Below are 26,781 nucleotides of genomic sequence, written 5' to 3'. Positions count from 1 at the left end.
GTGGTGAGTGACTTGCAGGGGAACTTGGAGGTGGTGGTGTTCCCATATGTCTGATATACTTGTCCTTCTAGATGGAAATGGTCGTGTGTTTGGAAGGTACGGTCTGAGGATATTTGGTGAATTTCTGCAGTGCATCTTGTAAATAGTACACACTGCTGCTACTGAGCATCTGTGGTGGAGGGAGTGATTGCATGTGGATGTAAGGTATGATTCTGTGAGTATGACTACATCAGGCTGTTGCTTAACTAGTCTGTGAGACAGCTCTCCAAACTTTGGCACTAATCCCCAAATGTTATTGGGGAGGACCTTGCATGGTTGACAGGGCTGTTTTTTCAGTTGTCTTTTTGCTGCCAGGTGATGCATCCAGTTTGATTTCTTTGAAACTTTGTAGTGATTGGCAGAGGGCAGTTGAGAGTCAAACACATTGCTGTGGGCCTGGAGTGACATGTAGGCCAGACCAGGTGAGGGTGGCAAATTTCCTTCCGTGAAGGACATTAGTGAACCAGATGACAATCGGCAATGATTTCGTGGTGATCAGTAGATTCTTAATTCCAAACTTTTTTAAAATTCAAATTCCACCATGTGCCGTGGTGGGATTCAGCCCAGATCCCCAGACCGTCAGCTGGGTTTCTGGATTAATAGGCTAGTGATAATAGCACTAGGGCATCGCCTACCCAATATTCAAACAACAAACGTTGTAAGTTTACTATCATTGGCAACGGGACAAGAGAGGGATTTGGGAAATGTTTTCACACAAAAATAAGTCATGATCTGAAAGGCTAGAGCTATCAGATTCTAGAGGAACCTGCAAAAAGCATCTGGAGAGGTCCTCAAAGGAGATTCATTTTTTGGATTGTAGGGAAATGGACAGGTATCAGGCTAAGCTAACAGCTATTTGAAAGAGACAGTAGGAACTGCCAATGCTGGAGAATCTGGGATAACACGGTGTAGAGCGGGATGGACACAGCAGGCCAAGCAGCATCAGAGGAGCAGGGAGGCTGACGTTTCAGGTCTAGACCCTTCTTCAGAAATCTGGAGAAGGGCCTAGGCCTGAAACTTCAGCCTTCCTGCTCCTCTGATGCTGCTTGGCCTGCTGTGTTCATTAAGCTCTACGCCTTGTTATCTCAGCTATTTGAAAGAGCTAGCACAGGTTTAATGGACTGTATGGCCTCCTTCAAGACTGTATGATTTTACAACTGTATCCATTTTGTCACTGCCAGACCTGATGAGTTTCGCCAGCATGTTCCATTTCTCACTGAATAGACACACCTTGTGGTTTTGGTTGTTACTTTTGGAGACATCTTGCCAATAAACCAGTATTACACCAGCTGCTTTCTAACTGTTGAGTTGTTTTTGATGTTTTGGGAATGTTGCTTGCTTTCCTGCCCCATTAAATCATTCACCATTCAAAGTACAATTTTACATGAGACCTTTAATCAAGGCTCTATCTGGTTAGTGTCAAAGATTCTTTTGATATGTTGGAGAATGTGAGCAGGTAGTCCTCACTAACATTCATTTCCATAAATCAGTACCAACAAAACCAGAGAAGCTAATCATTATCATGCCACCATTTGCGGGATCTTGCTGTGTACCTAAATTTCTGCAGTTACATTGATTCATTCACAGGATTTAGGCATCACTGGCTGGGCCTGCCCTTATTGCCCATCTGCAAATGCCCAGAGCGCAGTTAAGAGTCCACCACATTGCTGTGGGTCTGGAGTCAGACCGGGCCAGTCTGTAGGCCAGACCAGGTAAGAAAGGCAATTTCCTTCCCTAAAGGACATTAGTGAACTGGATGGGTTTTTACAACAATCAGCAATGGTTACCATTATGTTCACTTTGCATTCCAGATCTTTTCTTAATTTATTGACTTAAAATTTCATGATCTGCAATCCTGGGATTCCAAATTTTGCCCTCTGAATGTTAGCCTGCAGTTGTGTTATTCTGCAGTGGCATGACCATAATGCTTGCTATTTTTGCCCTAAATCATCTGGTATATTGTGGAGAGGTTTGTTCTTCTCCATCGAAGAAAAAGAGACATAATCACCCCAGGAGCGGTCCTGATAATGATTGCACAATCCTTTGTAGGGAAGAAGGATTGATTGTATGAAGAAAGGTTGAACTGGTTGGACTGCTGGAGTTTAGAAGAATGAGGGCTGAACTTACACCTCTAATCCAAGATCCTGGACAGTCAATACCACCCCCCAACTCCCGCCTCACTGTCTCTGTCACATCCTCCAGCCCTGGAACCCTCTGAGATCTGTGTTCATGCCATTCTCACCATTTCAGTGGCCCCATCAACAGCTGCCTAAACTCTAGAATTCCTCCCTAAGTGTTTTCATCCCTCTGTCCGACTTAAAGTCTCTCGGTCGCATGCTCTGTTTGTGGCCTGAAGAACAGACAAGGAGAAATGTCTTTCTCCAGGATCTTTGGCAGTCTTATCCCAGAGAGCTGTGGCAGGTCAGTCATCAGGTGGATTCAAAATTGAGGTTGATTGATTATTGAACATCAAAAAACTATGGGTTATGGAGTTAGGGTAGGAGGGGCAACCTGATGTAGGTGTCTATTTTATTGAATGCCAGGACAGGAGTGAGAGGCCATTCAGCCCAGTCTGGCTCCTATTTCTCATATTCTGCTAATACAATGGGCCGAATCATTTTTTTCTTTCTTCTCATGCATGCAATAGATCAGCTCATTCATCATTCACTCCCTTAGTCGTGAACTGCTGGCTATAGACACAACTGTGAAAGATGTCTGTGTGCTTCTGCTAGAATACTGCTCATCTACACCTCTGTTAATTGTTCAGTTGTATTCAGGCATACTGGCACACTCCGGTGACAGCATCTGATACACACACATACTCAAACAGAAACACACAGACATGTGAACACAAAGGCACACAACTCAGAGACATACACAGAAATGCAAGACACACATGTGTGCACACACATGCAGACATAGTCAGAGAAACAAAAGAGATGTGCTGATAGAGATACAGTCACAGACAGATGACAGCATGGCAATATAGACATACATACACGCACACAGACACATAATCAAATGTTCATATCCAGAAGAATATGCATCAAAACAGGCAAGAACATGCAAGTGCAAACATCTAACAATACAGGAAGTGATCTGCACTGACATGAACACATGACACTCATGTCCACAAGGATACAGGCGCACAAATAGATACACTCCAAACATATACACTCATTAAACATATAGCCACACATATACACACGCTGACACTCCTGTGCACATATGCAAAGACAAAGGTACTCATAAACATCTGTACATCCTTGACACACATCTAAATGTCACTGCACATATGGAAAAGAAAAAGACAAACACAATACACAGTCATGCAGAAAACCTCCTACAGGCAGGTCCATTTTGACAAAGTCAAGCATTATCATCTTGACTTAAATTCAATTTACCAATCTCAATACAATTGTTCAGGTAGACAGTGCCCAGTGCAGTCTCGGTACAATCGCTCAGACTGACAGTGCCCAGTGCAGTCTCGGTACAATCTCTCAATCTGACAATGCCCAGTGAAGTCTCAGTACAATCACTCAGACTGGCTGCACCCAGTACAGTCCCGGTACAATCTCTCAGACTGACAGTGCCCAGTGCAGTCTCAGTACAATCGCTCAGGCTGACAGTTCCCAGTGTAGTCTCAGTACAGTCGCTCAAACTGTCAACCCCCAGTGCAGGCTCAGAGTAATCTCCCTCACATTTGGAGCCTGGTGTTTGAATTCTAAGCTTGTGGCTGCCTTTGTTTGCTGTGCTTACTGACACCCGGCCAGTATTCTGCTGGGTGAACATTTCACATATGTATAAACATTGGCACAACTGGAAACCTGGGTCAATGTGTTCTGGAGCAGTCACTAATGTTGCCCCTCCCAAATCAGCAGGAGGAGGAAAAATGCTGTCTATCTCAGTAATTCAACATCAAGTAACAGGATACTGAAACAGATTCACGTGGAGCTAATCCCCTCCAACAGACTTAACAGGATCATTTTTTGGGATCTGTTACTGCAATGTGATCCTTTCCTTTGAGGACAGATCTCCTTCAGTCTCTCCAGGGCATTCTCTCAATATTTCAATCAGCTTCTCTCGGTGCCTTCGTCTTTTTGTTCTGTTCCCTCCTCTCCACCTTGCTCCCTCTTGACTTCCCTTTGCTCACTGTTGCACTCTTTCCCTGAAACCTCTGCTTCCTTCCATCTCTCATTCCATGCTGAATGTCTCTCCAGCTCATCTGTCCTCATTACTCTCCCACTCCTCTGGGATTTGATTTCCCTGCCAGTCACTCCCCGAGGCTGCTTCTGCCTTGCCTTCTTTCACTCTCTATTTTCTCTGATTCAATGTGTTATGTTTCTCTCTCTCTGTTTCCAAAGGTCTTTCTCCCATATTCTATTCATTTTTGAATTAGCTCTCTCTTTGTCTATCTCACTGTCTCTCATCTCCTTGTTTCTTTTTTTCCCTATTTCTCACCCTCTCTCAGTCTTTTTGGTGAATATTGTTGATTCTCTCTTCTTGCTGTCATCTCAATCTTCTGTCCTGTCTCTAGCTCTGTCACACCTCCTATCACTCTCTGCCCAACTGTCTGTCTGTCTCTCTCTCTCTCTATTTTACTCTCTCACTCTATCTGTCCGCCTCATCCATTCTCGCATTTTCTCTGTCCAACTCATTCTCTCCCTTTGTCTCTCTACCTTACCCTCTCTCTCTCTCTCTGTCTCTCTGCTTCACTTTCTCCCTCTCTCTCTGCCTCATTCTTCCTCTCGGTCTGTCTCTCTATCTCATTCGCTCTCTCTGCCCAACTCTTTCCCTTTCTCTGCCTCACTGTCTCTCTCTCTCTCTCTCCGTTTTCCTCAGTCTCACACTCTCTACCTCACTCCCTCCCTCCACCTTTGCCTCACTCACTCCTTCCCTCCCTTTTTTTTGCTTTATTCTCTTTATCACTTTATTTTTCTCTGCCTCACTTTCGATCCCTCTCCTTCTCTCTCCCTCGCTTCTCTACCTTCTTGTCAGTTACCAGGCAGAGGGAAATAGCCTCAGCAGAGAGTGATGCCTGCCTCCCTATTCACCACAAACTCCTTTCTATGTTGGAATTCTTGTCAAATCTGAAGTCATTTATTCTTTAATATGGACGGGCTGAAGCAGTTGAAACCCAACTCAACTGAACTAACAGCTTTGTGAAACTTCAACGCGGTACGATTTAACGAGAAAGCGCACACAAACAAAGCTAGGGAGATAGAAAGTGGTTGTATCCATTACCTTATATGAATGAACTGGCTGCTGCTCACATCCACCGAATCTTACTGCTGGAGGCTCCGGAGACAGAGAGAGACTGTGAGGGACCTTGGTGCTTGCTCATAGTGAGAGGGAGCGAGCGGGCTTGCTGCTGTTGCTTCTCTCCTTCCTGGAGTCTGGAGGTCGTTGTCTGGTAAAAAGGATATCTTCACGGTCACACCCACACGGATTTTGACATCAGCTCTGTGTTTGGATTCAGTCCGGGGCTGCAGTCACTCAAGAGAATCACACAGTGCTGCTTTCAGAAGGCAGGCGTGTTAAACTCAGCCTCCACTAAATTATTAATGGAGCGTTTTCAGTAGCGGAGCTAAAACTCCACCGCAGATATAGACCCAGACACACTGTCACACAGACATACATAGATGCACACACAGAAGGATACATACACAAACACAGAGATACACGCAAAGGCACAGATACGACATACACACAGACACAAACACATAGACATGCACACACACAGACATTGATACAGATACACAGAGACACACACAAACACACAGACATACTCATAGACACATGCACACAGACAGAAAAACATAGAGACGCGCACAAAACACACAAAAAAACCAAACATGCACGCAGAAATATTTGCAAAAACACAAACATAAACACGAAACACACACAGAAAAATACAAACATGCACACAAACACACACACATACAAACATGCACACACACAGAAATATACAAACATACACAGAAACACAAACATACACACAGACACACAAATATACACACAGCCACACACATGCGGAAAAATACAAACATACACAAAAACACAAACATACACGCAGCTACACACAGAAACACACTCATGGACAGATGGCGGCCAGACTCATACCCACAGATATTTCCATCTAAAAAGACAAAGGAGCAGATATATGGGAACACCATCCTTTGCAAATTCTGTTCTGAGCCACTGACCCTTCTGACTTGGGAATATAACACCATTCCTTTGGTGTCATTGGGTCAAACTCTTGGAATTCCCTCCCTAAGGATACTGTGGATCCAACTTCAGCAAATGACCTGCAGCAGTTCAAGAAGGCAGTTCACCATCACCTTCTCAAGGGTCAACTCGATATGGGTAATAAATGCTCAATATTCCCAGCAAATAGCACCCACATCCAGTGAGACAATTTGTAAAATGTTGGTTGTGCAGGAAGTGTTGAATGTGGTGTCAATCAGGTGGGTTGTTTTGTCCTGGGTGGTGTCAAGCTACTTGAGTGTTGTTGGAGCAGCCCCCATCCAGGCAAGTGGGGAATATTCCATCACACTCCTTACCTGTTCCTTGTATTTGATGCACACTTACAGTCTGCAGTGTGTACCATCTCTAAAATGCCCTGTCTCACTAGTTCTTCTGACAGCATATTCCAAATCTGCTAATGATATGACCTAGGAGGAAAAAAGGACCTCCACCAAATACACCACCATTGTTCCTCTCCAAGTCACACAGCATTCTGATTCGGAAATATATTGCTGCTCCTTCAGTGTCACTGAGTCAAAATATCCCTTCCCCACAGCACTGTGGGTGTATGGGTGTATCCACTGTGGTGGTTCTAGCACTGACCTTTGAATGCCCACAGAGGAATAAAAATATAAAAAGAGACAGAAAGGAGAAGTCAGAAAACATAATTAAGTTTGAACTTCTTCAAATCACTACCAAGAATTTGCTTTTGGCTGCAATATACATTCCTAAAATATGTGAGAAAAGAGGAGAAAGTGTAGGAGAAACTCAATGGGTCCAGGAGCAGCCGTGGGAGACAGTGAGAAAGGGAGAGGGAGAGAGAGAGAGATAATGTTTCAGGTTGAGATGACCCTTGATTAGAACTGAGACAAGATAGAAATGGGACAGTTTGGGGCAGCTGAAAGTGGGGGAGGAGAAACAAAAGGGTCAGTTTATGATGAAATGGCACAGATTGCCACTTGTGAGATGCAATTGGTGGGCGGTGTGCATTGGCTAGTCAGCTCCAGAGATTATTGTTTCACAGCCCAACTCTCCCTCCCCTGAACCCACCACAGACTGACTCATGAACAGTGCTACGTGCGTGAAGATTTGGCCCAGTTATTTACTCACCCAGCACCCAATCATGTGACAGGCAGTGACTGTACATTGGCATGGCACATGGCATGTTGGTCTTCATGGTTAGAGGATTTGAGTATAGGAGCAGGGGTGCCTTGCTTCAATAGTACAGGTTCTTGGTACGACCACACCTGGAGCATTGCGTGCAGTTTTAGTCTCTTCATCCAAGGAAGTATGTTCTAACAATGGAAGGAGTGCAACAAAGATTTACCAGACTGATTCCTGGGATGGCAGGAGTGACATATGTATACAGAGTGGATCGGTTAGGATGACATTCACTGGAGTTTAGAAGAATGAGGGGTGATCTCATAGAAACCTATAAAATTCAAAGCATTATAAGACAAAAGGAAGTTCCTGATGATGTTCCTGAGACCAGAGATCACAGTCTAAGGATAGAGGGTAGGACAGTTAGCACTGTGATGAGGAGAAATTTCTCCGCCCAGAAAGTGGGGAGCCATGGAATTCTCTGTCACATGAAAATGCTGAGGCCAAAGTGTTGAAGACGTTCATGAAAAATCTAGGTGCAGTTCTTACAACTAAAAGGAATCTGCGGGTATGGGCAGAGAGTAGGAACATAGTACTGAGTTGGATGATCAGTCAATGTCATATTTTCTAGCAGAGCAGGCTCAAAGGGCTGAATGGCCAACTCCTGCTCCTATTTTCCATGTTTCATTGTCTCTATGTCGCACACTCCTGCCTGGCTGGGCATTGGATGGGTTTTAGGGTGTCATGCTGGGAAGGGAATTAAAGACCTTCCCACAGGATGAGACACATGCGCAGGTCTCGCTCAATCTCAAAGGCTGTGGCTCTGCTGCTTTCTCCTGATGAAGGTGGTGTCAACCTCTCAAAACAGTGGTGCAGCAGGGCTGTGTGTTCACTGCGACACCTCTGCAGGAACAGGAAGGCACTGTGAGTGAGAGGGGCTTGCGACATGCCTCTGGTTCAGGCACATACTGAAACTTGGGCATTCCCACCGGCCCTGCAGCTTTCTTATTGGCTGTCTACAATGCTCCCACTCCGTGCTGGCATTACAGTCAACAGACCCCAACCCGTGGCCCTGGCAGTGCATGGGGCATTGTCTGTTTGATCCCGTCCCCATTAGAGTCAACGTCTGCTTTCCCTGGACATCTGCCTGAAGGGAGATGGAGATGTACTGTTAAAGGGGCCCGAGGAGGCTGCAGCCTGCTGGATATGTTCCAGCTGAATTCCAATTCCAAGCTGAATTCCATGTGTCTTCTGAGGATAGTCTGGATCAACAAGGTTTTCTGATAAGCACTCTTCAAACTTCCTGTTATTATTTGATTTAGAGTCAAAAAGCTATACAGCATGGAAACAGACCCTTCGGTCCAACTCATCCATGCTGACCAGATATCTTTTAAAAATCCAGTTCCATTTGCTGCATTTGACACATATCCCTCTAAATCCATCCTATTCATATACCTGTCAAGATGCCTTTTAAATGTTGTAATTGTACCAGCCTGCATCATTGCCTCCGGCAGCTCATTCCACACAATTCTCTATATGGCCACATTGGACCTGCACTTCAGTGCAAGGGCCAAGTTTGGCTTCAGTTGTCTTGGAGGTAGCAGAGAAGGGAGGTGAGGGAAAGGGGCAGGGCAGTGTGCAGACGGTAAATTGGAGGTCTGATCTTGGGCAGAGATAGTGATGTCCTGGATGGGCACAAGGGCATCCACAAGCAGAGAACCCTCTGGGTGGATACGACATGACAATTGTACACTCCAGCCCAGTGATCGGAGCTGCTGGGGAAACTGGGGAAATGTGTGAGTGTCTTCTGTGTGTCCTACTCTCTGGCTGTCAATATGTTCACACATCGACAGTAAAGCTGCTCTTTTCAACCAAGTCTGCCACTGAACAGAGTGAAGTCACAAAGCTCGGCCGTTACACAACGCCTTTCACAATCTCTCGGCAGATCCTCACGGTCACTTCAGGCATAATCGCTGCTGAATGTAGCAAACTCAGAAATCAGTTTGTGCGTAGCAAGCTCCCATAAGCAGCAAACATATTCGGTGATGTGGGCTTAGAGAGAGGTATTGGCCAAGAACACCAAGGAGGCCTCCCCTTGGCATCTTCAATCTGGTGCCAGGGCACCTGGCAGGGCAGAGGAGATCATAGTTTAATGTCTGATGGATGCCTAGGTTTTTATGCTGCAGTGTTGGGAACAGTGTGGAGAGAGAGGGGATGGGAGAAAGTGAGAGAGAGATGAAGGGGGAGAGAGTAACAGTGAGAAGGGGAGACAGAGAGAGAGCGAGAGAGAGACAGAGAGACAGAGAGAGAGGCAAAGAAAGAGAGAGAAGGGGAAAAACAAGGGGGGAAGGGAGAGGGAGAAGGGGGACAGAGAGATATAGGAGGGGAGCTAGGGACGGGAGAGAGAGATAGTGGGAGAGACAGACAGCGAGTGGGAGGGAGAGAAAGAGAGGAAAAGAGAGAGTGAGTGAGAAAGGGAGACAGGAGGGAGGAAAAGAGAGAGGAAGGGTTGGGGAAGAGAGGGAGTGCGGGGAAAAGGTAGGAGGGAAGGAGGGAGAGAGAGAAAGGGAGGCCGGGGAGAAAGTGAGAGGGAGGAGGACGAGAAAGAGGGAGGGAGGGAGGGAGAGTGAGAGGGAGGAGGGAGGAAGAATCCTGCAAACCCATCAATTGTCTCATGACAGCTCATACACATTCATGTGGCCTAGTTAAATCTCCACTGCGACATTCAATGCAAGTTCTTTGCTTTACTTCCTGCTTTCAGATCTATTTTTGGAAACGACTCCTTAGTTCAATACCAACCACTTTGCCTCAGTCACTTGATTCAAGACTTATTCCAGTAACACAAAACCTAGGTCTACCCACCATCTAAAAGGCATAATTCAGGAGTCAGGTGGAATACTCCCCACTTGCTTGGATGAGTGCAGCCCCAACAACACTCAAGAAGCTTGACACCATCAAGGACAAAGCAGCCCCTGCTTGATTAGCGCCATTTCCACATGCACCCACTCCCTCCCCCACCGACACCCTCTTGCAGCAGTGTGTACCATCTACAAGTTGCACTGCAGAAATTCACCAAAGATCCTTAGACAGCACCTTTCAAATTCACAATCACTTCCATTTAGAATGATTGGGGCAGTAGATATACAGGAACACCAGCTCCTGCAAGTTTCCCTCCAAGCCTATCACCACCTTGACTTGGAAGTATATTGCAATAAAAGCCAAAAGAACTGTGGATGTTGTAAATCAGAAACAAAAACAAAAATTGCCAGAAAAGCTCAACAAGTTTTGCAGTCTCTGTGAAGAGAAATCAGAGGTCCGTCTTCATGCCACATTGTATCCACAGCAGTCCCAGTGTCAAAAGGTCCCCTACTCATAAAAACAGAGTGGATATGGCACAGAAAAAGGCCATATGGCCCACTGTATCCAGGAGGATTCTCTGCAAGAGCCGCTCTGTCAGTCCATCCCACCTGCCTTCATCTCGAACATTTTACAGAGTGAGCCAATTCTAATTCTAATTAAAAGCCGTAATCAAACTTGTAGTTTCAAGTGGTGCATCCCAGCACTCAGTGACTCATTGCACAAAAGCCCATTTCTACTCTTGTTGCCACTTCTGGCTCTTTTGCTGGTCTCTTCAAATCCATTCCCTCTGGTTGTATTCTACACCTGAGCTCCCTTTATTTGAAAGCATCAATGCTGTTGGGAAAATGAACCAGTGTACTTTGTGACACCTTTCAAAGAAGAAAAGGAAATCTGAAAATTTAGCTTACCTGTGCCAGGGTACATGAACATTTCCATGACAATGCCAGAAGGAGCACCGTGCAGTTTCCTGTCTCCTTTTCTCAGGATTAATCAGGGCATGCCCTTCTCCAAATTAATGTCACTGGATTAGCTTGAATTACGCCACAGTGAAATGATGAAATATAAATTCAATTACTAAATTTGGAATGTAGAGTGTGTGTGTGTGTGTGTGTGTGTGTGTGTGTGTGTGTGTGTGTGTGTGTCTGTGTGTGTCTGTGTGTGAATATGTATGCTTGTATGTGTGTGTACATGTGGATGTGTATGTGTGCATGCGCATATGTGTGTGCAAAAGCTCAACCATAATTATTCATATCTTGTCCCCACCCTCAGTTCATTCAGTGGCAGGTTTGTTAGGATAACAGTTCACAAGGATATTGGAGTCACTTCTCTGCACCTTCCTGAAATAATGGCCGTGGGATCTGTTCAGAATAGTCTGTTCCCAGGTTCTCAGTCCCAATCAGCTGCCCCCGCTGTGTTAATTATACATGATAGGAAAATAATAATTTAGTCTTTTAATTCTTCCCATCCCATGGAGATGTTCTTCAGCACGCTCTGCTTCCTGGGGCAGTGAGGATTAAAGTGTGATTCATGCAGTTAGGATGTGTCCACACAAGACTATGGAAACAACAGTAATCTGACAGAGAGAAACCGTTTCTCCCGACAGAGATGAAGGGAACATTCCACAACAGAGAGATATGGGCACTCAGTCTTGGGTACATTCAAATGAATTTGGACCAGGAGGAGGCCACTCAGCCCCACAAACCTGCTCTGCCATTCAATAAGATCATGGCCGATCTGATGACCCACCCTTCTTGTGAAGCCCCAGTAGTCTTTCAACACTAAGCCCAATTCCCTCCCAAACTTTACTGATCAAGACTCCATCTGCCTCTCACAGACTCTGCTTCCACAACCTTTTCAGGAAATCAGTTACAAAGACTCATCACTCTCTGTAAGAAGAGAATTCCTCCTTATCTCTGTCTTAAATGGGCAACACCCCATAATGTAGACAGTGATCCCTAGTTCTAAACTCCTCCTGCAAAAGGAAACATCCTCTCCACATGCTCCTGTTTCAACACTGCCCGGGTGCATTGAGACAGAGACTTTAGATCAATGGATGTTACGGACTCAAAGAGAATGTAGAAATTTGGGGATAAGGTATTTTAGCCATGATCGTTCGAAGAGTCATCGAGTCATAGACTCCTACAGCTCAGAAACAGACCCTTCAGACCAGTTCATCCATGTCGACCAAGTTTACTAATTAAAATAGTATCATAGAGGGGAGGTGATGGCCTAGTGGTATTGTTGCTGGATTGCTAATCCAGAGTCCCATAAAATTTTCTGGGGGCCTGTCACGGCAGACAGTGGAATTTGAATTTTTTAAAAATCTGACCATGAATCCTTTATCCATTATCACTTGTTGGGAAAAATCCATCTGGTTTACTAGTGTCCTTCAGGGAAGAAAACTGCCATCCTTACCTGGTCTGGCCTACATGTGACTCCAGACCCACAGCAATGTGGTGGAATCTTAACTGCCTTCTGGGAAATTAGGGATGGACAATAAATGCTGCCTGGCCAGTGATGTCCTTATGTTTTTAAATGAATAAAGAAAACAAAAAATTGCTTGCATTTGGCCCATGTCCCTTTAAACCTTTTCTATTTATGTACCTGTCCAAATTGTACCTGTATCTAACACTTCTTCTGGCAATTTATTCTACATACAAGCCACCCTTTGTGTGAGAAAGTCACCTCTCAGGTCTCTTTTAAACCTTTCTCCTGTCACTTTAAAAATATGCCCTCTAGCTTTGAACTTCCCCAACCTGGATAAAAGCCCTTTGCTATTCACTTAATCTATCGAGTAAGTCCAAGGGGTTAGATAATCTACTCCTGTGTCCCGATCCTGTTTCTCCTGCTCTTATGGTCTTAAAATAAGGACTGAAGAACACACAGGAGAAGATGCTGATGAAAAATCTGAGAGAATTGAAGGGCATGGCAGTGAGACAGAGACTGCAGTCAGGGAAGTAGGGTTTGAAGCCTTGGAGGTGAGCTAAAAACAAGGGCTGAAATGAAGACTGAGATGGCAGCAGATTGTCTGAGGCAGACTCCAGCTCCATCTCTATTTTTAACCGCAATGAGCACTGTTTTCTCATTGCTGATCTCAAACTATGATCGATGATGTTGAGTAAGCAGCAAGCTGCACTTTAATCTCAGACCCACAAAGGCACGCTGGCGAAGCACTGCAGGATTCATTCTCACAGTTTAATGAATATGGAGCACACAGTCTCTCTGCTCAGGATCCAGCACCTGCACCTGGTATAAATAACTGAAAGTAATGAGGCAGAAATTACCATAAATCATCTGCATCTTCCTTAAGCTCCATCCATCTCTCAGCTGAGATTTTACCACATTACACTGATCAAAGTACTCAGTCGCTGAATCATTACACCATTCAGCAAACCTTGAGCATTTGAATTTCAAAATCACCACAACTCTGTTTAACTCACTGAAGTACACTGTCAGTCAAGGGAGTGAGGAAAAACAAACTCTTGCTTCATCTTGCACCAAGTGTGGCTCAGCAGCAGTACTACAGATCGAGTTGGTTGCGTCCTAAAGGACATAGCTGCGAGACTGGGTCTGAAGCAGGTCAGTGAGTGAACCAACAAGAGAGAAAAGTATACTTGACCTCATCCTTACCAATCTGCAGTTACATCTGTCTATGATAGTATTGGTAAGAGCGACCATCGTGCAGTCCCTGCTGAGACAAAGCCCCGCCTTCAAATTGAGAATAACTTCCATTGTATTGTGTGGCACTATTACTGTGCTAAATGGGACAGACTTTGCACAGATCTAGCAATTCAAGACTGGGCATCCATGAAATTCTGTGGGCCATTTTTTTTTAGATTCCCTACAGTGTGCAAACAGGCCCTTCGGCCCAACAAGTCCACACCACCCCTTGAAGCATCCCACCCACACCCACCCCCCTATAACTCACACACCCCTGCACACTACGGGCAATTTAGCATGGCCAATCCACCGAGCCTGCACATCTTTGGACTGTGGGAGGAAACCGGAGCACCCGGAGGAAACCCACGCAGACACGGGGAGAACGTGCAAACTCCACACAGACAGTCACCCGAGGGGGGAATCGAACCTGGGTCCCTGGTGCTGTGAGGCAGCAGTGCTAACCACTGAGCCGCCGTGCCGCTCAACAGCAGAAGAATTGTACTACAGCACAATCTGTAGCTTCATGGCCCTGTATATCCCCCATGCAACTATTACCAGCAAGCCAAAGGATCAACCCTGATTCAATGGAGAAGGCAGGAGGGCATACCAGGAACAGCACCAGGCATACCTGAAGGTGAGGTGTCAACCTGGTGAAGCCACCAAACAGGACTACTTGCACGCCAAACAGCATAAGCAGCAAATGATAGTCAGAGCTACGCAATCTCACAACCAACAGATCAGATCAAAGCTCTGCAATCCTGCCACATCCAGTTGTGAATGATGGTGGACAATTAAACAGCTGGCTGGAGGATGAAGCTCCAGAAATATCACCATCCTTAATGATGGAAATGCCCAGCACATCAGTGCAAAAGATAATGCTGAAGCATTCTCAGGAATCTTCAGCCAGAGGTGCCAAGTGGATGATCCATCAGCCTGTTCCAGTGGTCCCCAGTATTACAGATACCAATATTCAGCCAATTTAACTCATTCCATTTGATGTCAAGGAATGGCTGGAAACAATGGATACTGCAAAGGCTAAGGGCCCTGACAATATTCAGTAATAGCACTGAAGACTTGTGCTACAGAGTGTGCTGCTCCCCTAGCCAAACTGTTCCGGTGCAGTTACAACACTGGTATCTACCCAGCAATGTGGAAAATTGCCCAGGTATGTCTGTACACAAAAAGCAGGACAAACCCAACCTGGCCAGTTACCACCCCATCAGTCTCCTCTTGATCATGAGTAAAGTGATGGAAGGTGTCATCAACAGCAATAACCTGATCAGTGATGCTGAGTTTGGGTTCCACCAGGGCCACTTCTCCCCGGACCTCATCATAGCCTTGGTTCAAACATGGGCAAAAGAGCAGAATTCCAGCGGTGAGGTGAGAATGATAGCCCTGGACATCAATGCTGCATTTGACAGAGTGTGGCATCAAGGAGCCTGAGTATAACTGGAAGCAATGGGTATCAGGGGACAAACTCTCCAGAGGTTGGAGTCTTGTGTGACACATAGGAAGATGATCGTGGTTTTTGGAGGTCAGTCATCTCAGCTTCACGACATCTCTGCAGGAGTTCCTCAGGGCAGACTCTTCGGTCCAACCATCTTCAACTGCTTCATCGATGACCTTCGCTCTATCATAAGGTCCAAAGTGGGGATATTTGCCAATGATTGCACAATGTCGAGCACCATTTGTGACTCCGCAGATACTGAAGTAGTCCATGTACAAATGCAACAAGTTCTGGACAATATCCAGGCTTGGGCTGACCAGTGGCAAGTGGCATTCATGCCACACAAATGCCAGGCTATGACCATCACCAATAAGAGATAATCTAACCACCATCCCTTGATATTCAGTGGCATTACAAACAATGAATCCCCCACTATCAACATTCTGGTGTTATTGTTGACCAGAAACTCAACTGGATTCACCACATAAACTCAGTGGCTGTAAGAGCAGTTCAGAGGCTAGGAATACTGCCGCAATTAACTCACCTTCTGACTCCTCAAAGCCTGTCCACCATCTACAAGGCACAAGTCAGGAGTGTGATGGAATACTCCTAACTTACCTGGATGAGTGCAGCCCCAAAAACACTCAAAAAGTTTGATACCGTCCAGGACAAAGCAGCCTGCTTGATTGGCACTGCATCCACAAGTATCCACTCCCTCCACCACTGACGCTCAGTAGCAGCGTATATATACTATATACAATATGCAATGCAGAAATTCACCAAAGATCCTCTGACAGCACCTTTCAAACCCACAACCATTTCCATTTGGAAGGACAAGGGTAGCAGACATATGGAAACACCACCGCCTTCTCAAGGGCAACTAGGAATGGACAAGAAAATTGTATCAGAGATAATGGGAACTACAGATGCTGGAGAATCCGAGATAACAAAGTGTGGAGCTGGATGAACACAGCAGGTCAAGCAGCATCTTAGGAGCACAAAAGCTGATGTTTCGGGCCTGGGCCCTTCATCAGAAAAGCTTTTCTGATAAAGGGTCTAGGCCCGAAACATCAGCTTTTGTGCTCCTAAGATGCTGCTTGGCCTGTTGTGTTCATCCAGCTCCACACTTTGTTATCACAGACAAGTAAAGCTGGCCAGCCAGCGATGCCCAGAAATGAATGGAGATTAAAAAGCCTTGGGCCATCCCAATGAAGCTGTCTTTGGGATGCAGTCAGAGTTATGATGTAGGAAAAGGCCAGACTCAATTTACAAGTAGTAAGCTCCAAAGATTAACAATGTGCTAAGTGATCTCCTTTTTATTTTGTTCAGTTACCAGCTCTGCTTGTAAGGCATGGACCCTCATGCTCAATATTAAATGTGATTCTGCCTTTGGGTGGCACTTTCTAAACAATTCCAATTGTGCTAATGATCACATGAACTAATAGTTCAAGATTCTCATTCAGTATGTAATAAGGCTCATATATGTGTTCTAGTAGCTACCCACGTGTCCTGTTCATCACAAACAGAAATAAGTGGGATCATGTTCTGCAAAACAATGTGGGATAAAGGGTCTTTTCCTGTGGTGACAGTTCTATGTTATAGTATATGCACTCATTGAATCTTTTACAAATGAACAGGAAATTATGGGATAACAAAGTGTGGAGCTGGATGAACACAGCAGGCCAAGCAGCATCTTAGGAGCACAAAAGCTGACGTTTCAGGCCTAGGTCCTTCTGTGCCCCAGAGTAATGACTTGACCATTCAGAGTTGGATGCCTAGTTTGAATATTGACAAAACCGCTGGAGTTAACTGTTTTCTGGTACCTCCTTCAAGGCAACACCTCTACCCCTCAGAGTCCACTTGCCAACCAATCATCACACTCTTCTCATGAAGAATAAATTGTTGTTCCCTTTGAGATTTTGTGTTCTTGTGATTCTGTCCTAATGAATGAATGCAACATAAAGAAGTTTGAATAACAAGTCCCTTTTGCAAGCAGCCTCCCCAGGTTCTGTATTACCAAGTGGCCACATGTTCTTTAGCGATGTTGTTTGAGTGATAAATATTGGCCTGGGGTTTCTCAACAATTCAACTGCTTTCATCTGAATATTGGGCGTGGGAACATTTGGGCTCCACTTGAGAGGTTGGCTTGGGGCTTTAACATTGCATTCTGAAGAAGGCATTTTTAATATTACAGCAATTGCGGCACACCCACAGAATCGTATTGGAAAAGCCAGCTTAGATGTCAACCATTTCCCTGGATTTGCACCTAGCCCCAACTTTGTGAAGCAATCAGGGGGTGTGTTGTGCACAAATTGGCTGCAGTTTTTCACATGTTACAGCAGTGACTACACTTCAAAGATACTTCAAAGACTGAGTGTTCAAAAAGTGCTAACATAATAAATCTTTCTTTGGACGTACAGTGCACTGGGAACACTAACGTACCTCCCTTATGGATTTTATATCTCTGATCTACGCAACAATGACACTACTATCACTGTGTGTAACAGGGTTTAATCACAAAGCTTTAAAAGGTCTGCTCCATGTTCCAGCTCTACAACTTCGATCACTTCCCATGATCCACACCCAGGCTGAATAAATCAAACACAGTGAGCAACAATACTGAACAGATTTCAACACAAAACAGTTTAACTTGGAAAAGTCCAAACTTTACAAGATGGCAGAGGTAGCAGGGTAGAGGGTATTCAGGCTCCCAGCCTCTCCTCTCCCTCCCGCATAACTGATTCTTCTATTTTTAATTTTAAACTTTGGAATCAAATTCATCTCTTTTTCTTTCTGCAGCTGTGGTGGTGGAGAGAGGATATTAGGAGCTCGTGAGTAGATATCTGTTTCTCATGGCCAAGGCAGTTGCAGACTGCTCCAGTGTCAATGAGTTGAGGTCGTTCCATTTCTCTGGTGTTTCTGCAGCATCTGTAATGGCAGCAGATGGAAAGATCCCTCTGTCTTCAGGAGTTAATTTGGACATTCGATCAGTTCTTGGGAATTCACTCGATGGTCAATTTGTTCTCAGAAGTTGAGATGGGCCCTGATTCCCCAGAGTGGGGACAGTCTCCTGGCTGTGGCTGTGGTTGGAGTATCACCAGCAATGAGGTGTCTTTGGCAGAGGTGGCATTCTGAGTCTGGTCAGTTGCGTTGGGCACTGCTTCAATGTGCTTCCTCCTTGGTGTTGCGTCCTCAGGGACACCTTTGGCAGCTGCAGAGCAAGAGGGTGTTCCAGAGGCTCATAGGAAATCAAGAAGCTGTGGATGGAACAAAAAAAAATTTGTCTAAACTTTGTGTGAATTATTTCTTTTTATAGTTTATCTAATTAAAGTGGCATTGAATTATGTTAACTTATACTCACTTTGCTGTATTTTCCTCGGCACATATAACAATAAATTACTATTACTGTTCGATGTAATCTTATCTCAAACCACAGTATACCTCCAGCTCCTGGAAATGCTGAGGGAGTGGAGGCCTTTAAGATTCTGAAAGGGTTTGGTAGGTTTGACATGGAAAAGGAGTTTCCACTTTTTAAATTTATTCTTTCATGGAATGTGGGCATCACTGGCTGGGGAAGTGATGGCCTAGTATGTTATCACTGGACTGTTAATCCAGAGAACAGACAACATTCTGGGGACCCAGATTCAAATCCTGCAGATGGTGGAATTTGAATTCAATAATTATCTGGAATTAAGAATCCAATGATGGCCGTGAATCCATTGATTGTCAGGAATATCCCACCCTCCCCATCCCCTGCCCACCCTGTTTCACTAATGTCCTTTAGGGAAGGAAGCTACCATCCTTACCTGGTCTGGCCTATATGTGACTCTGGACCCACAGCAATGTGGTTCACTCTTAACTGCCATCTGGGCAATAAATGCTGCCTAGCCAATGATGGCCTCATCAATTAAAAAAAGCTAGTATTCATTTCCAATCCCAAGCTGTCCTTGAGAAGGTGGTGGTGAGCTGCCTTCACAAAACGCTGCAGTCCACCTGCTGTAGGTTGACCCACAATGCCGTCAGGGTGGGAATACCAGGAATTTTATCTAGTGACAATGAAGGAATGGTGATATAATTCCAAGTCAGGATGGTGAGTGGCTTGGAGGGGAACTTGAAGGTGGTGGTGTTCCCATATATCTGCTGCCCCTGAGGTGGAGGTCACAGGTTCGGAAGGTGCTGTTTAAGGTGAGCCAAAATAAGAAGAGGAACAGCTGGAGATAGTAACGAATAAATCCACTGGGATCTTCATGTCAAATCTCTTTAACTAAAGATTGGTGAGAATGTCAAGTTCATCAGCAGAAGATTTAATTGAGGCGAATGGTATAAATGCATTGATGCAGGGAGCTGGACCTTTAAGATGCATTTCAAGATATACTTGAAATGTCAAAGCCTACAAGGCTTTGGGCCAAGTGGTGGGAAATGGGATTTGAATAGTTAGGAACTTGTTTTTGACTGGTTCAGACTCGACAGGCTGAAGGGCCTTTTTCTCTGCTGTGGATCTCTATGATTCCATAAACGCATAGCAGAGATAAGGAGAGAAGACTACATTAATAAGATTTCAACACAAAGAAGTAGGAGGAAGTTTCTATGGAATGTAGGCATAGCATGAGCTAGTTGGGCTGAACAGCCTGTCTCTGGACAATGGGTTTGGTGTAACTCTATGCATCAGCTTCACACTTGGTTGTTTATGTATGTTTACGAGAGTCTGTTGAGGGGTAAACTGCTTTTCTACACATGGAGTAAGTACTGAATGGAGAGACAGACTGTCTGTCAGTCCTCAGGGACAAAAGTTGGCCAGAATTATGGCCTTGTGCAACAGAGTGCGATCAGACAGATTAACACCCTGTGCCATAGCTGCTGACTTCTTCATGCTTTCAGTCAGGGAGATGTGGGAGAGGCAGACCAGAATCTTTGTGACTGAGGTTCTGATTGAGTGAAATCATCAGTACAGCAGGATGTTTGATCAGGACCTGAGGAACCTCTTACCCCATCTCTCTCTTCAGCACGGGGATCCAGGAGGGGGAGAATACAGGATTCGTATTGCAATAGTCCCGATCGGACACAGCACGCATGAAACTGACTGTTGACATACTGCCCCTACAACAAGGTTCTTCAGTCTCACTGATAATGGGAGGGCCCCTCGCTGTTTGATCTCCATCCCTGGTGATGCAAGGGATTCTTGTGTTCTGCTGCTGAGCTGGACTGTAAATACACACAAAGCTCCAGATTGAGATTGTCTGAAGGTCATCTCACGAACCCCTTCTTGATGCTAATAGGCGATTTGAACTGGAAGTTTCAGAGGTAAAGTCAAATCATAATTCTTTAGCCTTCTTCTCATGTGGGACTTTACACCTTGGTGGCTCTGTGTTTCCAAGTGCCTCAGTTAAAACACTTCTTCATGAATGTGACTACCTCATGTCCACTTCCTCCCATCTGCAATGTTAGAGCTCACTACATCTGCACATTTCACATATTCACTTTACACTGGGGTAATAGGTTAGTAATTCACTCTCATTCCATACTGTAACCTGCAACAGTATGTACGAAGATCAGCTCCTATACACCAACAATATGCAGGTTAATAAAAAAACACTGATTCACTCCTGCCTGGCGTTTTACTCTGTGTGTGTCTTGTACATGCATCTAAGTATGTTACATTTTTATTTCTCTCTATGTATGATGTCACATATATGCATGTGTGTCCTTGCATGTGTGTGTTTATGCTTCTGTATGTGCATGTGCATGTCTCTGTGCATGATTGAATTTATTTTTACTGTCACATGTCCGTAGGTACAGTGAAAAGTTTTGTTTTGCATCCGGTATAGGCAAAGTATGGCATACAAAGTCACAAAAATCATAGGGTGATTGAACAGTGCAAGGAATACAAAGTTATGGCTGCAAAGAAAATGCACAAAAAGCGAGATCAACATTTGATTTGAAATTTGAGAGGTCCATGCTCAAGTTTAACAACAGCAGGGAAGAACTTGTTCTTTAATCTGTTGGTACACGTGTTTATATTTCTGAATCTTCTGCCTGACAGATGTTGGAACAGATTATAACTGGTGTGAGAGGGGTCTTTGGTGACATTGGCTGCCTTTCTGTGGCAACGTGAAGTGTAGATGGAGTCAATGGATGGAGTGTTGGCTTGTGTAATGGTCTGGGCTGTGCTCACAATTTTCTTACGGAGATGGGCAAGAGCAGTCGCCATACCAAACTGTGATGCACCTTGATAGAGTGATTTCTATGGTGCATCTGTGAGGGGTAGTGAGTGTCCTTATGGACATGCTGAATTTCAATAGCCTTTCATGTGTATGTCTATTTCTGTGTATATGCTTCTGTATGTGAGCATGCACGTGTATGGGTGCATGTGCCTGTCTGTGTACATGAACATGCACATATGTGCATGTGTCTCAGCACCAGCTTCCGTCCACGCATGGTACTCAGCAGGTAGAGAAAATGATTCATTCTGTTAAGTGCTGTGCAGTTTATGAATCCTCATCATATTTGACGTGTTGAGTCCTCCGTATCTCTGATGTAAGGCAGCAGGTCATTGATCAGACTTTGTGATTTGTGCACTGGGAGTAACACAGCAAGAGACTGAGACAATGTTGTCAACCACAAGAATGAAGATTGAACACATTGTCAATGTCGTCCCAATCCTGGCTGGTGTCAGTGCTTTGAGTGCACATTGCTGTGTAACCCACAGAGCACAACAGGCAATTATCTCTCTCTGCGCCTCTGGCATATGTCACAAAGAGACTTGGGTAAAGAAAATGAAGTTGATGCAGTTGAAGATTTTACACGAAAAGCAATATAATTGGAGAGTGAGTAGCAAAGAAAAATCAGCAAAGAGTTCAAATGGTGGATCCACATAGAAGGAAACCAAAATGCTTACCAACCATATTAATAGCTCGGGCTGACAACAGCAAGTAGCTTGACACCATGCAAGTGTCAGCCAGTGATGATCTCCAGAAAGAGAAAATCTAACCATTGCCACTTGACATTCAATGCATTACCATTGCTGAATCCCCCACTAGCAATATTCTGGGGGTCGCCATGGACCAGATGCTAACTGAACTAACCATATAAATATAGTGGCCAAAAGAACAAGTCAGGAGCTAGGAATATTGCAATGAATAACTCATCTCCTGACTCTCAAAAGCATGTCCACCATCTACAAGGCACATGTCAGGAGTGTCCCCAGGAAGTGTCACTGGACTTGAAACATTAACTCTGCCTCTTTCTCTACAGATGCTGTCAAACCTGTTGAATTTCTCCCGCAATTTCTCTCTTCATGAAGATCTCCAGTATCCCTCAAAATATTTTGTTTTTATTCAAGTCAGGAGTGTGTTGGAATACTCTCTATGTTCCTGGGAGGGTGCTGCACCAACAACACTCAGGAAGTTTGACACTATTACAAAAACAGCTCCTGCTTAATTGGCACTGCATTCACAAACATTCACTCTCTCCACCATCAACTTTTAGTAGCAGCAGGGTCTACTATCTACAAGATGCACTGCAGAAATTCACCAAAGATCATAAAACAGCACCTTTCTAACTGGTGAGAGATAATGGGAACTGCAGATGCTGGAGAATCCGAGATAACAAAGTGTGGAGCTGGACGAACACATTTGGCCTGCTGTGTTCATCCAGCTCCACGCTCTACCTTTCTAACTGGTGATCTCTATGATCTAGAAGGGCAAAGGCAGCAGATATATAAGAACAACCGCCTGCAAGTTCTTCTCTATGCCACTCATAGAGTCATAGATATTCAGCACAGAAACAGTCCCTTCAATCCATTTCATCCAAGCCAACCAGATATCCTAAACTAATCTAGTCCCACATGCCAACATTTTGCCCATATCCCTCTAAACCCTTCCTATATACCCATATACCTATCCTGATGCCTTTTAAATGTCGTAATTGTACCAGCCTCTACACCTTCCTCTGACAGTTTATTCCATACACCAACATACTGTGTGTGAAAAAGTTGTCCCACAGGTCTCTTTTAAATCTTTCCCCTATTACCTTAAACCTCCAACCTTTTGTTTTGGACTCCCCTACCCTGGGGAAAAGACCTTGATTATCGAACCCTATCCATGCCCCTCAAATTTTTATAAGGCCATTCCCCAGCTTCTGACCCTCCAAAGAAAATTGCCACAGTCTATTCAGCCTTTTCATACAGCTCAACTGCTCCAAACCTGGTAATATCATTGTAAATCTTCTCGCAACCCTTTCAAGTTGAACAACATCTTTTCTATAGCAGGGAGACCAGAATTCACTCACCATCCTGATTGGGAGAATATTGCCATTCCTTCAGTGCTGCTTGATCAAAATCCTGGCACAACTTGCCAAACAATATTATGGGTCTATCTATAGCACATAGGAACACAGGAATGGCCATTCAGCCCCTCGAGCCTGTTCCACCATTTAATGAGGTCATGACCTAATTCCATATTCCTGTAAATAAAAACCGAAAGAACTGCAGATGCTGTCAATCAGAAACAAAAAGAGAATTTGCTGGAAAAGGTCAGCAGGTCTGGCAACATCTGTGAAGAGAAATCATGTTTCAGTTCCAGTGAGGAAGGGTCACCAATTTGGGGGCTGTACAATGGCTCAGTGGTTAGCACTGCTGCCTCACAGCGCCAGGGACCTGGGTTTAATTCCATCCTCAGGCGACTGTCTGTGTGGAGTTTGCACATTCTCCCCGTGTCTGCGTGGGTTTCCACTGGGTGATCCGGTTTCCTCCCACAGTCCAAAGATGTGCAGGCTTGGTTGATTGGCCATGCTAAATTGCCCCTGGTGTTCAGGGATTTGTACATTAGGCGTGTTATAGCAGGATGGGTTTGGGTGGGTGTTCTGAGTGTCAGTGCAGACTTGTTGCGCTGAAGGGCCTGTTTCCTCACTGTAGGGATTCTATGATTCCTCCACACAACTGCCTTTGGCCTGTATTCCATAGTACCTTTGCTCACATTTAAAATTAACAACTGAACCACCATCCGCTGCCATTTCATAGAATCACAGAATCCTTAGAACATGAAAGCAGGCCATTCGGCCAATCAAGTCTACATTGGCCATCCAAAGACCATCCTTTTCAACACCGCGCCTCCCCGCCCCCACCTCACCCTATTTCTGTATGATTGCATTTCCCATGGCTAATCCACCTAGCCTGCACATCCCTGGACACTATGCGTGGAAGGGTTTTGTCCATAGCCCTCAATTGATTTATTATTATCGATGCTCTCACATTTACTGCCCAGCGTTCTGCTTTCCCCCAACAACTGAAAAGGTTTTATCTTGCTCCATGCAGTCAAATCCTTCAGCAATGTTCAAAGCCATCTGTTAGGTCACTCCCTAGCCTTCCATTTCTGAGAGAAAACTGCATTAGTGTCGGATAATAAAGTGTGAAGCTGGATGAACACAGCAGGCCAAGCACAAAAGCTGACGTTTCGGGCCTAGACCCTTCATCAGAGAGGGGGATGGGGAGAGGGTTCTGGAATAAATAGGGAGAGAGGGGGAGGCGGACCGAAGATGGAGAGAAAAGAAGATAGGTGGAGAGGAGAGTATAGGTGGGGAGGTAGGGAGGGGATAGGTCAGTCCAGGGAAGACAGACAGTTCAAGGAGTTGGGATGAGGTTAGTAGGTAGGAAGTGGAGGTGTGGCTTGAGGTGGGAGGAGGGGATGGGTGAGAGGAAGAAGAGGTTAGGGAGGCAGAGACAGGCTGAGCTGGTTTTGGGATGCAGTGGGGGGAGGGGAAGAGCTGGGCTGGTTGTGTGATGCAGTGGGGGGAGGGGACGAACTGGACTGGTTTTGGGATGCGGTGGGGGAAGGGGAGATTTTGAAGCTTGTGAAGTCACATTGATACCATTGGGCTGCAGGGTTCCCAAGCGGAATATGAGTTGCTGTTCCTGCAACCTTCAGAAGGCATCATTGTGGCACTGCAGGAGGCCTATGATGGACATGTTATCGAAAGAATGGGAGGGGGAGTTAAAATGGTTTGCGACTGGGAGGTGCAGTTCTTTAATGTGAACCGAGCGGAGGTGTTCTGCAAAGCGGTCCCCAAGCCTCCGCATGGTTTCCCCAATGTAGAGGAAGCCACACCGGGTACAATGGATACAGTATACCACATTGGCAGATGTGCAGATGAACCTCTGTTTAATATGGAAAGTCATCTTGGGGCCTGGGGTGGGGGTGAGGGAGGAGGGATGGGGGCAAGTGTAGCACTTCCTGCAGTTGCAGGGGAATGTGCCGGGTATGGTGGGGTTGGTGGGGAGTGTAGCACCTTTGGCAACCTCTGAATCTCCCAAAGACTTGGTAGCTTGTGAAGTTTGGAAATGCAAAGCCTGGTAGCCAAACTTTGCACAGCAAGGCCCCAGGCGCAACAATATGGCAGTGAACAGTTTCTTTGTGGCACGATTTGGGACCGGGCTGCTGAAACATTTTCAGGCCTTCCAGTGAGAACTTCTCACACTTTGTTTCAAAGCAACGGAGTAGCAGACGTCTCGGCCTCTACCGGAGCTCAGCCTCTCTGCTACAGCAGTACTCACTCTCTGGGAGCGTTACCCTAGCTATGGGGGCCAAATTTCTATCGGTGGGGCTTGAGGCTGTGATTGGTGCACAGTGAGCTGTGCTTGACGTCGTCCTCAATCCACTTCCCGGGGAACTGAGTGACGGCATTTGAGTGGGATGTGGTCAGTCGGTAACTGTGATCTCACCTCCTCACCATTTACCACCCTCCCCCCTTTCTCGCCGTCGGCCATTCCCGAATTTGCTGTGCTCGCTTGCGGAGTCCTTGCTGAGTCTGCGCTCATTAAACTGTTTAAATTGAGTGTTTACTCTTCATTCATTCCATCGACATCACAACTTCATGAGTGACTGTTCATGCTGAAAATAGAGTTTTGATTCATTTCTCTGAATATCACAAACCAATTAGACCAGATCGGCTGGATCCTTGTGTCTTTCAAATGTAATCGCCCGCACTCCCCCAGGGCTGCCCATTAACAGGCTCGTTTAGCATTTGTTCCTTCAAGGTTGATTACCACGCACGGCGTCTCCTCCTGCCACACTCAGGGTAGTGACATCAGGCACGCAGAAAGAGGCAGAAATATCAGGCAGTGAGTGGTACAGTCTAGTCTACACCTGCTAATGCCGACTGCTCCAGGTGACACTTTATTCCGACTGCCTATGCCTAAGTGATACAGACTACTCTTAGTGGCACAGACCAGTCTGTGCCTGGTGACACAGTCAATTCTGACTGACAGACCAGTCTACACTTGGTGATGCAGTCTATTCCGGTTGACTCAGATCTGTGATATTGACATTCATACTGATATTTCCATGCTCAGTCTGCTACCAAAACAAACCAAAGGGACAGTGCCTCATTTTCCACTGAGGTTCTTTCCAGCCTTCAGGTTTCACCACAGAGTTCAA

General features: G+C 45.3%; 1 protein-coding gene across 2 annotated transcripts in view; it reads right to left on the bottom strand.

Annotated features, from left to right (window-relative positions):
• The window catches only part of LOC125446524 (regulator of G-protein signaling 3-like), an 85,773-nt gene extending 74,544 nt beyond the window's left edge, over window positions 1–11,229 (bottom strand). Inside the window, exons 1-2 of one of the 2 annotated variants that reach the window (XM_048520159.2) lie at window positions 11,154–11,229; window positions 5,284–5,449 (exon numbers count right to left, since the gene is read on the bottom strand). The gene's annotated coding sequence lies outside the window, so the exon portion shown is untranslated. Of the gene's footprint in view, window positions 1–5,283; window positions 5,798–11,153 lie in introns of those variants that run through there. The other variant, XM_048520158.2, reaches the window with a different exon arrangement.
• Between the last annotated feature and the right edge of the window lie 15,552 nt (window positions 11,230–26,781).

Source organism: Stegostoma tigrinum, chromosome 34 (assembly GCF_030684315.1).
Source record: "Stegostoma tigrinum isolate sSteTig4 chromosome 34, sSteTig4.hap1, whole genome shotgun sequence".
NCBI lineage: Eukaryota > Metazoa > Chordata > Chondrichthyes > Orectolobiformes > Stegostomatidae > Stegostoma > Stegostoma tigrinum.
This window is presented reverse-complemented; position numbering and strand designations above follow the sequence as displayed.